The following is a 13073-nucleotide window of genomic DNA, read 5'->3' as shown; positions in this document are numbered from 1 at the left end:
CTCCGGAAGTTGCATGTCAGTAATTCAGTTAACAGAGAGACACAAATATCTCACAGAATGGTTTTGAATTATGACCGCTAAGACAGCAAGGACGAAATATGTAAGAGAAACTAACAGTCTTTATAATATTCCTTTAATCTGGAACCGACATCAGAGGCCAAGGGTACTTTTACTGTTGGTAACATTGGTATGCACATCATTTTAGCTTTAAATACAATTATTCGATTATACAGGCGAGAACTAAGCTATGTGGATATTGTAATATCGGTACAGCCACCCGTCTGACTCTGCACCAAGGAAACAGTCCTACGCGATAAAGCAGTGGAAATAGCGTCATTTTTATGCTGGTCACCGCGGAGTGAGGATGGTAGGAAGGTCGCTGTTGTGAGGGGTAAGACCAGTGGTATCCATGGCAACGCAGACTCACCCTCGTATTCCTGGTGGGTGGCCCTGGAGACAGGTAACACGTTTTCCTTAGCTATTTATTCTGCACATTACACCTCAGTGGCATCTTTTAAGTTACTGACGCCAACTATATCTATAGTATAATAACAAATAGCATGTACTGTAATGTTTAGGTGTAATATATTTATTCTGTAACACTTCCTCCGTACTGATGTACTCTGCTCATTATGCCTCATTATCTTCTCGTAATGTTAATACAAAAATTGCTGTCACACGAGATAAATAAGATACACAAGAAGGCTAACATAAAATACTAGAATAAATTACTTCGTAAAATGTGCTACGAAACCCTAGATAAGACCAGCCCCAGCAACAAGTAAAATCGTGTGAAGGTAGCAGGAGTAAAATGAATGCTGGGTTATAGCAGTGCTTGTAATATTTATCTTTATTGATATAAGCTTACAGCAGCCTGGGTTGGACTCCCGTGACACTATACAGTATATTATTTTGCCTGTATCTCCTGGCATGTCTCTTTCTATGTTTATCTATGTCTACATCTATTTATGTCTAATTATTTATCTATCGCTACACGCTTGAATCCCGTCAGGGTTGGCTACAAACGCGTTGTCGTCCGCCATCTGACTAACCTCTCTCCAACTCACACATTCCTCCCTCGGCTGCGTCTGTATGCCATCCCACCGTCTCATCCTGGGTCATCCATTCCCTCACCCTCCCGTGTCACCTCGCTGACACACACTTGTAGTCAGTGTCTTTTCCTCCCTCCTCTCCACTTGGCCAGACCATCTCATAGTGCAGTACATCTTTTAATGTGCTTCCCACTTCCACATCAACACCACCTCGCTCCATCACTTCTCATTTGTCTCTCTCACGTAATGGTGCCGTCAGATATTTTGGTGTTGCTGTTTCCATATGACTTTATATAGTTTAGGATAGACTTTTGGCCCTGAAGGAGTGGCATACAGTCTGCCTGAACCCCTTCACTGATGCACCACTCCTGAAATGGAATAACATGGTGTGCTGGTAGGAAGAGTGAGGTAACATTATGAGATATAAACAGTATGCAGTATTATGTTAAGCTGTACATGTGTGTGTGTGTGTGTGTGTGTGTGTGTGTGTGTGTGTGTGTGTGTAATAACATGGTGTGCTGGTAGGAAGAGTGAGGTAACAAAATACATTATGGGATATAAACAGTATCCAGTATAATGTTAATGTGTGTGTGTGTGTGTGTGTGTGTGTGTCCAGTTAATAGGTATATAATTTACTATTGCCTCATTTCAGCACCGCCACTGCCACACCCACGACCACACCAGCAGACTGAGCCCCTCCGCAACACAAGACACCTCCAGGTGAGTTGCCTCCACACCCTCCCTGTGTCATCCTCCTCCACCTCCCCCTTCAGTGCCAACCTCCTCCTCCTCTCCCTCAGTGCCAACCTCCTTCCCCTTCAGTGCCAACCTCCTCCCCCTTCAGTGCCAACCTCCTCCCCCCTCAGTGCCAACCTCCTCCTCCTCTCCCTCAGTGCCAACCTCCTCCTCTCCCTCAGTGCCAACCTCCTCCCCTTCAGTGCCAACCTCCTCCCCCTTCAGTGCCAACCTCCTCCCCCATCAGTGCCAACCTCCTCCTCCTCCCCGCCCTCCGTTCCAACCTCCTCCTCCTCTCCCTCAGTGCCAACCTCCTCCTCCTCCTCTCCCTCAGTGCCAACCTCCTCCTCTCCCTCAGTGCCAACCTCCTCCTCTCCCTCAGTGCCAACCTCCTCCTCTCCCTCAGTGCCAACCTCCTCCTCTCCCTCAGTGCCAACCTCCTCCTTTCCCTCAGTGCCAACCTCCTCCTCCTCCTCTCCCTCAGTGCCAACCTCCTCCTACTTTCCCTCAGTGCCAACCTCCTCCTACTATCCCTCAGTGCCAACCTCCTCCTCCTCCTCTCCCTCAGTGCCAACCTCCTCCTCCTTTCCCTCAGTGCCAACCTCCTCCTCCTTTCCCTCAGTGCCAACCTCCTCCTCCTTTCCCTCAGTGCCAACCTCCTCCACCTCCTTTCCCTCAGTGCCAACCTCCTCCACCTCCTTTCCCTCAGTGCCAACCTCCTCCACCTCCTTTCCCTCAGTGCCAACCTCTTCCACCTCCTTTCCCTCAGTGCCAACCTCTTCCTCCTCCTCCTCAGTGCCAACCTCTTCCTCCTCCTCCTCAGTGCCAACCTCCTCCTCCTCCTCCTCCTCAGTGCCAACCTCCTCCTCCTCAGTGCCAACCTCCTCCTCTTCTCCCTCAGTGCCAACCTTCCTCCTCCTCTTCCTCCACCTCTCAGTGCCAACTTCCTCCCCCCCCTTCCTCTTCTCGTCTTCCCCCCTCCCCATCTCCTCCTCCTTTCCTCTTCTCCTCATCTCACCTCTCCCTCAGTGCCAGCCTTCTCCTCCTCCTCGTCCCCCCCCTCCTCCTCCTCCTCCTCCTCCCCCTCTTCATCATCATCATCATCATCATCATCACCACCCCCTCCGTCTCTTCTTTCCCCCTTCTCCCCTCTTCTTCTCCACCTTGTCATCATACTCCCCCCTCCTCCCCCACCCCCTCACCCCCTCATCCTCTTCTCCCACCCCCCTCCTCCTCCTCTTCCCCCACCCCCTCCTCCTCCTCTTCCCTCACCCCCCTCTTCCTCCTCCTCCTCCTCCTCCTTTCCTCACCCTCTCATTCTCTTCCTCATCCTCTCAACACCCTCCTCATTCTCCTCCTCTCCCCACCCCCCTCATCCTCATCCTCTACCCCACCCCCTCATCCCCCTCTTCCCCCACCCCCTCATCCCCCTCTTCCTCTCCCCACCCCCTCATCCTCATCCTCTCCCCCACCCCCTTCATCCTCATCCTCTTCCCCACCCACCTCTTCCTCATCCTCATCCTCCTCTCCCACACCCCCCTCATCCTCATCCTAATCCTCTCCCCCACCCCCCTCTTCCTCATACTCCACCTCCCGCTCGTAATCATCATCTCCCTCACCCCCCACATCCTCATCCTCTCCCTCACCCCCCTCATCCCCCTCTTCCCCCACCCCCCTCATCCCCCATTCCTCTTCCCCCCCCCCCTCATCCTCCTCTTCCCCCACCCCCCTCATCTTCCTCTTCCCCCACCCCCTGTTCCTCCTCTTCCCCCACCCCCCTCATCCTCCTCTTCCCCCACCCCCATCATCCTCCTCTTCCCCCACCCCCCTCATCCCCCTCTTCCCCCACCCCCCTCATCCCCCTCTTCCCCCACCCCCATCATCCTTCTCTTCCCCCACCCCCCTCATCCCCCTCTTCCCCCACCCCCATCATCCTCCTCTTCCCCCACCCCCCTCATCCCCCTCTTCCCCCACCCCCATCATCCCCCTCTTCCCCCACCCCCTCATCCCCCTCTTCCCCCACCCCCCTCATCCCCCTCTTCCCCCACCCCCTAATCCCCCTCTTCCCCCACCCCCTCATCCCCCTCTTCCCCCACCCCATCATCCCCCTCTTCCCCCACCCCCCTCATCCTCCTCTTCCCCCACCCCCTCAGCCCCCTCTTCCCCCACCCCCTCATCCCCCTCTTCCCCCCCTTGCATCATCATCCTCTCCCCCACCCCCTCGTTCTTATCCTCCTCTTTCCTCCACCTCCTCATCCTCTCCCCCACCCCATTCATCCTCCTCCTCCTCTTCCCCCCACCCCCCTCATCATCATCATCCTCTTCCCCCACCCCCTCATCATCATCATCCTCCTCTCCCTACCCCCCTCATCCTCATCCTCTCCCCACCCCCTCTTCCTCATCTTCCACCTTCTCCCTCGTAATCATCCTCTCCCTCACCCCCCTAATCCTCATTCTCTCATCCTCCTCCCCACTTTCCTCATCCTCCTCACCCCCACGCCCCTCAACCTCTTCATACTCCCCTTCTGCCCCTCGTCCCCCCTTCCTCTTCCCCCTCGTTCCCCTTCCTCTTCCACCCCTAAAACTCCTCCCCCTCCTCCTCCCCTCTCCTTCCCCTCCTCCTCATCCCCTCTCCTCCCCTCTCCTTCCCCTCCTCCTCATCCCCTCTCCTTCCCCTCCTCCTCATCCCCTCTCCGCCCCTCTCCTTCCCCTCCCCCTCATCCCCTCTCCCTCCCCTCCTCCTCAGCCCCTCTCCTTCCCCTCCTCCTCATCCCCTCTCCTCCCCCTCCTCCTCATCCCCTCTCCTCTCCCTCCTCCTCCTCCCCTCTCCTCTCCCTCCTCCTCATCCCGTCTCCTCTCCCTCCTCATCTCCTCCCTGTCCCCTTTTCCTTCCCCTCATCCCCCTTCCTCCTTCTAGTCCCCTCTCATTTCCCTCATCCTCGTCCCCCTGCTAATCCTCGTCCCCCTGCTAATCCTCGTCCCCCTCCTAATCCTCGTCACCCTCCTAATCCTCGTCCTCCTCCTAATCCTCTTCCCCCTCCTAATCCTCGCCTCCTCCTAATCTTCGTCTTCCTAATCCCTCTTCCTCGTCGCCTCTTCCACGCGGTTTTATGTTTTTCCTTTTTAATGTAGTCTTTATTCAATAATATTTTCGCCTGTGCAAATAAAGTCGTCGTCTGTGTGTTTTAATTAATTCCAAAATATGGGAGAGCGAAAAAAACAATTTGGTGAGCTGCGGGATTTAGCAACAGGGCATCATAAGGCCCGGGTGTTGAGCAGTGGTACAAGCTTGCAGTTGTTGCCACCAGGTGGCAGCACCAGTCTTGTCAGGAACAGCAAAACATAAGACCCCTTCCCTGTGTAACCAAAGATACTGCAGTTCAAAGAATGACCAATAGATGGCAGCACTAACAGTGTCTGGTGCTGCCATCTATTGGTCATTCTTTGAACTATCTTTGGTTGCACAGGGAAGGGGTCTTATGTTTTGCTGTTCCTGACAAGACTGGTGCTGCCATCTGGTAGAAAATATGTGAACTAACCAGTGGTGCCATCTGGTAGAAAATATGTGAACTAATTGTACCAGTGGTGCCATCTGGTAGAAAGTATGTGAACTAATTGTACCAGTGGTGAACACCAAGGCGTCATTCCCCCCTGTTCATCCCTGGGCTGGTAAGTATTGTCTTGTACAGTACTACAGAGGATACAGGAAACAGGGTAGGTAGTATTGCCACCACTTTATTTTGTACTCCAGTGTTACACACGTTACATTCAAGGTACATTGTATATGAGGTTCAGGGCTGTGAAAAAGCATGTAAATAATGAAGGAAAATGTTAATGGAGAGAGAGAGTCAGGGAGGGGGGGGGGGGTTCTTTTCACAATTCATAACCCAGAATAAAAGATAAAGATGCTTCTGTGGACTCCGCCACGCCATATAAGGGTACAATACTGGATGGTTTTAATAGTAGCAGTAGTAATAGTTCTAGTCACAAGTTCATCTGAAATGTGAACTCAGTGGACTGCAGGTTGAAGTTGCTTAACTTATTTCTGTAGCCAATCTCGATAATGATAAAGGGAAGACGACATGGCTGGGAGGAGAGAGAGGGGGCGGGGGCAGGATAATGAGAGCATGACGAGGGTTTAGGATATGGGCAGAAAATCTGAGACAATTTAGTGATAAATTACTGGTGATGGATGGGAAAATAATAATCAGCAGTACACAATAATTCCAACCTGCAGTCCACTGGGTTCACATTTCACATGAACTACTACTACTATTACTATACTACTATTACTACTAAACCATCCAGTATTATATCTTTATATGGCGTGGGTCAGTGCACGGAAAGCATTTTGTATTTTTTCTGGGCCATAAATTGAGGAAAGAATCCCTCCCCCGGTAACGCTTTCTCTCTCTCTCTCTGACATCCCATTCCCCTTATCACACCTGTCTCTACCTTAATTCTCTTTCTCTCTCATACACTCCATCTTCCCGTATCATACCTGACTCTCTCTATCTATCTATCTCCCCTTATCACTCCTGTCTCCCCCCTTAATTCTCTCTCTCTCTCTCCTTATGTATACCCCCCCCTCTCTCTCCCCTTATATGTACCCTCTCTCTCACACCCCATCTCCCCTTATACATACCCTCCCATCCTTCTCTCTCTCTCACATCCCATCTCCCCATATATGTACTCCCCCTCTCTCTCTCTCTCTCTCTCTCTCATATTCCTTTATCACACATCTCCCCCTTCACACACACACACACACACAATATCCCATTTCTCATACGTACCCTCCAATCCCCCTTCCTCTCCCTCTCTCTCTCCATCCCTTTATGATACATCTCCCCCTTAACTCTCTCATCCCTTTATCATACATCTTCCCCTTACTGACTCTTTCTCTTATACACACACACATCCCATTTTCCCTCGTTATATGTACCCTTCTCCTCTCTCTCTCTCTCTCTCTCTCTCTCTCTCTCTCTCTCTCTCTCTCTATCTCACTCACACACACACACACACACACACACACAATCCCATTTCCCCTTATGTGTACCCTTCTCCCCCTTTAAAACACACACACACACACACACACACACACACACACACAATTTCCCCTTCTACATACCCTGCCTGTCTCCCCTGCATAAGGTGTAGGGGGTAAACTTTTAACACACTGTACAGGTCTAACTAAACAGTGTAGGGTAGTCATATACTGTGTCTATAATATGTAATACTAAAGATGCCACTGCAACATAATCACTGGCCCTCAAAATGGTTATATATATCCATCCATCATCCAATCCTACATTGCCCCATGAGGAGCATAGGAGCCCGGGGCTAGGCAAGTTGGTCCTGACATTTAAGATGAGAGTGACCAGCCTCACTCATCCCTGACTGGCATTACATGAGCAATAAACCCCAACCATCCCTTGGATATAAACCTTCACCAGCTCAATCCGATTGGAGCGCAATAATTACCCACTAAACCACCAGGCGCCATAATTTGGTTATATGGTTACCACCCAGCATAGTAAATGGTTTCCTGGTGTACAGGAAACCATTTGGCATGTCACTCAGTGTAGAGTCACCCACAGGCAGAAGGAAGAGGAAAGAATGAAGGAAAGAAAGACACAAGAGGGAGTGTTAAGTCACCTGCAGGCAGAAGAAAGAGGAAAGAATGAAGGAAAGAAGGACAGAAGAGGATGAATGGAAAGAAGGATGGAGGAGAGGAAAGGGCAGACACCCGAGAGCAGCACTACATCAATATTTTTTTTCAGTTTAAATATATAAGTTTTGATGTCCTTCCATATGATGTTAATACTATTTTGCTGCCAGCTTGAGCAGTGGCAACTTTAGTGTTACACTGTACACTAATACTTACATTATACAGTGACACAGACCAATGTTATAACTGACTGACAATACCAGCATCACACAGGGCTGTACTCCAAACAGTACTTAGCACAAGAATAAAAGACTGAAAGAAATTTAGGCCAAGTTAAGGTAAACAGGATATAGACAGGCAACTGAAATAAGATTATAACAATGTACATACAAGAGTTTATTTATACAAAACATTCATTTACTATACATATACAGTACATGGCTATACTCTCATCACCTTAACTTTCAATGCCAGGAACACACCATTTTCGTAGCACTTCCTCATGACTAGCACAATATTCTAGGTAATCTCTTGCTACAAGTACTGTACAGTGATAATGGAAAAGATGTTAATTTTAGGCCAAGTTAAACATGTATAGTAATATTACAGTAGTTGTGCATTGAGACAAACTATAATTCTGACATTCCTTGAAGCCTTTGTGGATCTATTTTACATTAACTTATTCAGGCCATCACAAGACACTAATGGCAAACTGACTGGCTTTTGCAGTGCTGTCTCAAAGCAAATGTCTTATGCCCCATACTGAATGGCCTAAGAAAAAAATTCAGTGTGAAGTGGTTAAAAGCCACAATTTTTTTGCCAGCACACATCAGTGACTTAGTATGAATTAACTACTTGTAATAGCTTTAGACAATTGTCCTCCTGATGCAAAGGGTAATAGAAATTGACATAATGGAGCATTTTAGAAAAAGATCCACTGATCCAGCTTTACTCATGCCTGTCTAAGAAACATGTTGAGCATTAAGCACAAGTCTGTCTGTATATATGTACTACAGCTCTAACCTGGGATAAAAAAAGAGAGAGAAAGAGAAAGAAAGCAATGATGGAAACCCCCCCCCCACACACACACACAGCCTACAATGTAAAAATGTCCTGTACATAATCACTTTAGTCCAGTTCAATTAATGTACAACCATTTATATGTACAAAACACACCTACAGTATTTGCATGACCATCTTCTACCTATGGTCAATAAATAAACCTTCAGCAAGTGATATGACAGATGTTGGAAGCTGTGAGTTGAGGAGCTTGGACAACAGGGAGGGTGGATTGCTGCAGCCTGGTAGGGAGAGAGACACTGTGTTACTAGAGTAATAAGCAAAATAACTGCTTAGGATGAGATATTAGGAAGTTTACTGATGACAATATGGGCCCTAGTGTTATAGTACAGCAGGAAAAACATCAAATGGATAAAGATCAGTATGATGGTAATATTTCTTATTGTGCTGATGATCAGAAAGAACTGATCATCTTTATCAATATGATGTTTTTCCTGCTGCTGTAGTCCCAGGCTCCTCTGAAGGTGAACCAGTGAACTACAAGCTCTTATCTTGCAGTCAGTCCTCCTCCTTTCAGAACAAGACTGGGTACATGGTTATAGCAGTGCCACTGCATGAAGGCATCCTTCAATAGCACCTTAATACAACAAAACATCACAATCCTATTTATATGCTTTCTCTCTGTTTTTGGATCCTACCCAACCCAATCTTTTAATGGAGTTAGAATAATCCATCCATCCATCATCCAACCCTATGTTGCCCCATAAGGAGTGTAGGAGCCCGGGGCTAGGCAAGTTGGTCCTGCCATTTAAGATGAGAGTGACCATCCTCACTCATCCCTGAGTGGCATTTTATGAACTATAAACCCCAATCACCTCTTGGATATAAACCGACACAGGCTCAATCTGATTGGAGAACCTGAATTACCCACTAAACCACCAAGTGCCATAATTTGGTTATATGCATACCATCCAGCATAGTAAATGGTTTCCTGGTGTACAGGAAACCATTTGGCTTGTCACTCAATTCAAAGTCACCAATAGGCAGAAGAAAGAGGAGAGAAAGACAGAAGAGGAAGGAAGGAAGAGAGGAAAGGGCAGACACCCAAAGCAGCAGTACACTGAGTGAGTGGATGGTGAGCATCCTCACCTACCAACAAATTAGGGTAATGAGGATGGGGGGGGGGGGATAGCAATATCTCAACCCTATCTAACAAAAAAACCTGTTGGGTGAGCAGGGGAGGGGAATGACTAAGGCCCATATTCTCCTCAGTTAAAGAAACTCCCTAATATCTCTCCTATGATTATTCTCCTTATTACTCCCTTACTATCCTCTTGTGTCATTTACATCATTACAATACCACAGTCAGCATAAATAACATACAAATTGACAGTAAGCATCCCTATCCAAAAATAATTAGCTACGGAAAAGACGCTAGGCAGCTTCCTTAAGTTACGAGAATATGGACCTAGGAATTATGCTAATACAAAAACAACTAATGCTATTTTGTGGCCTATTACACAGGCAGCTGGAGCTACTCATTGCCAACGAGGCAGTGGTTACCAGCCTCACCTGCCCACCCCTCAGATGTAACCCTTCCAGTCTCCATCCAGCTGAAGCACCGTAACCCACTAAACCACCACCCACCATAGCAAATGACATGGCATATAGCAAACCATTTCACTTGTCACTCAGGGAGACTACATGAGTGACAGAGAGAGAGAGAGACTGCATCAAGGAGTCAGGAGGGGATTGGGACATCAAGCAAAGAGGGGGGGGGGATGGGGACTACATCAAGTAAAGAGGAGGGGGGGGATGGGGACTACAAGTAGACAGGGGGGAGACTACATCAAATAGCAGGGAGGGAAGGATGGGGACTACATCAAGCAGAGCAGAGATGAGACACTGAGTGGGGGAAGAGAGGGGGGTCACTATCAAGGGGGGGGGAGGGGAGGGGATACAGAAAAGGGGGGAAGGGAGAGAGGATGACTGCATCTCCACCTTTCACTATTATTATAAATATTGTTATTATGAGTGGGGGTGGGTGGTGAGGATGACTGGTCCCCCTCCTTGCACTATTATTATAATTATAATAATAATATTATTATTATGAGTAGGGATGGGTGGGGGGCACAACACTGAGTGGGGGATGATTGCTCCCCCACCTTCCACTCTTATATTACAATTACAAGTATTATTATGATAAAAACAACAACCATTACTGAAAATTTTACAGCTTTCACAAGACAAATGCTAAAGATGGAATAAGATCATTTTTAATCAAGTGGAGGCTGAATGTACTTTACTTAAAATAAAAACAACTGTAAACGTCAATATATTAATTACCTTGGATATCAATGGGTGTAGGAAGATCAAGAAGGGTGACTATGAAGGCACAATTAGGTGTCAACTGGCAGTCCGTCTCTCCCTTAAGGTAGCTGATCACTTGTCCTTGCACCTCTGTTGTGAATGGGATCAGATGAATAACTCTTGATTGGTAGGATAACTTTCGGAACAAAATTGGTTAAAAAAAGATAATCAAATTTTTAAAAACTGCTCTTCCATCCATTATACAAACCTTCAGTACCCATCAGGAGCATAGGTGCCTGGGTCTACACTACTTAGTCCAGACTGGATTATGAGACAAGTGACCAGTTGCTCTTTCTTCAGTAAGGAAAGTGTTGGTAGTGTGGGGGTGAAGGGCGGAGGAGAGGCTAGAACTGAGAGAGAAGATGACGAGAAGGAAGAGGAGGTGGAGGAAAAGGTTGGCACTATGAGAAAAGGGGGGAGGAACTGGCATCGAGAGAGAGGAGAATGGAGGAAAATGGGGATGGCAATGTGACAGGATAGGTGGGGCAGTATGAAGCTGGTGCGCACACACATAGAAAGGGGGAGAAAAAGGCTGGAACTGAGAAGGAGGAGGAGAATGGGGCTGACACTGAAATGGAAAGAGGAGGAATAAGGAGCTGGCACAAAGAAAGAGAGAAAGGGGTAGGCACAGAAATGAGGGGGAGGAGGAGTAGGAGGCTACAAATGAGAAAGGGGGAGAGGGAGAAGTATGTGAAGGGCACTGGGAAAGCAGGAGTAGAAGGCTGCAAAGGAGAGAGGAGGGAGGGGGGGGGAGAAAGGAACTGGCAGCCTGGCACTGAGAGAAAAGAGGAGATGGAAAATAATAACACTGAGGGAAGAGAGTGAGAGGAGAAAGAGGAGGAGTAATGAAAACTTACTCAGAAGTTACCAGTAATGAAGTTTCAATCCTAAGATTGGTTGGCAAAGAATTTTCATTATGCAAGTAGCCTACCAATAAAATATACCTGACCCTTTCAATATGGTCTCTTGAAATTATTCATTTTCATTATTCACAGACAATTGACGTGAAATGTGTTTTATTTCGAAGAGAGTACTAACAGCGTCTTGGCTATAAGAAGTTCGTCCCAGTTTGATAAAACTGTCAGAAGAAATGTTACAAATAAATAAATAATACACCATTATCATCATACTGAAAGGTTTAGGTCCAAAACACAAAACATTATCCACAGGCAATTTAAAATTACTACAGGTATTTTTTTAAAAGTACTAGCATCTTGGCTGTAGGTGGTTTGTCAAAATTTGATAAAATTATTAGAAGAATGAATTTTAATATAATATACATCATCGTACTGAAAGGTTTTATGGGGCCAAAGCACAAAAGTTTAAACTTCAGTAGTCATCATCATCATCATCATCATCATCATCATCATCATCTGGACCTCCTTTCCCACCCAGGGGCAGGGTGAGGAGTAGCAACGTCCAGACAGCCCAAACTTGCCCAATCCAATGAGGCACACTTCCATTCACTCATCGTTCAAGCCCCCAGAATCCTGGCTCTATTGCATACGCCAAAAACATTCACCACATTCTGTAGCTTCACATAAACGTATCCGATTGAGTCAACTTCAGTAGTTTCTTTAAATATACACTCACTATTGCCAGATTAATTACTCCTACATTATATGAACCTCTAGTGATGAGGTGTCTGAAAGCCATATTTAACTCCTCCAGTTACATCTCTTGATATCTTGGCTGGAGGTAAAAAATACAAAAATGAAATAAATATAAACTGATCAGATAGGTATAGGTGAAGCTACATAATGTGGTTAAAGTTTTTTGGCCTATCTGATAGAGCCAGCATTCCATGGGCTTGAATGATGAGTGAATGGAAGTGTGGCCCACTGAAGTGGTAGGTTGTCAGAACGTTGCTACTCCTCACCCTGCCCTAGGGTGGGAAAGGAGGTCTGGATGATGATGATGAAGACAAACCAATTAAGAAAAGATAATTATATAATAATAGTAATAAGAAAAAAACCGCCAAAAATGCCATGCCAGATTTGTCAGTAAGTCCACCTGACAGACTATGCATCATCTAGATATCAGTGAAGTTTTGTTACCTCCTGATACATACCCGGATGGACACTTACAGACATAGGTAATTGCATACAGTAACACCAAACACAAGCAAATATGACTAACCTTGCATCATCTTGGGGGGGGGGGGGCGCGGTAGCACAGTGGTAGCGCGCTGGACTTGTAATCGGGGGATTGCAAGTTCGAGCCTCGCC

The sequence above is a fragment of the Coenobita brevimanus genome, chromosome 91 (genome assembly GCF_032717465.1).
Source record: "Coenobita brevimanus isolate Jiangsu-jjx chromosome 91, ASM3271746v2, whole genome shotgun sequence".
NCBI classification, from domain to species: domain Eukaryota; kingdom Metazoa; phylum Arthropoda; class Malacostraca; order Decapoda; family Coenobitidae; genus Coenobita; species Coenobita brevimanus.
Note: the sequence above shows the minus strand (reverse complement) of the source record.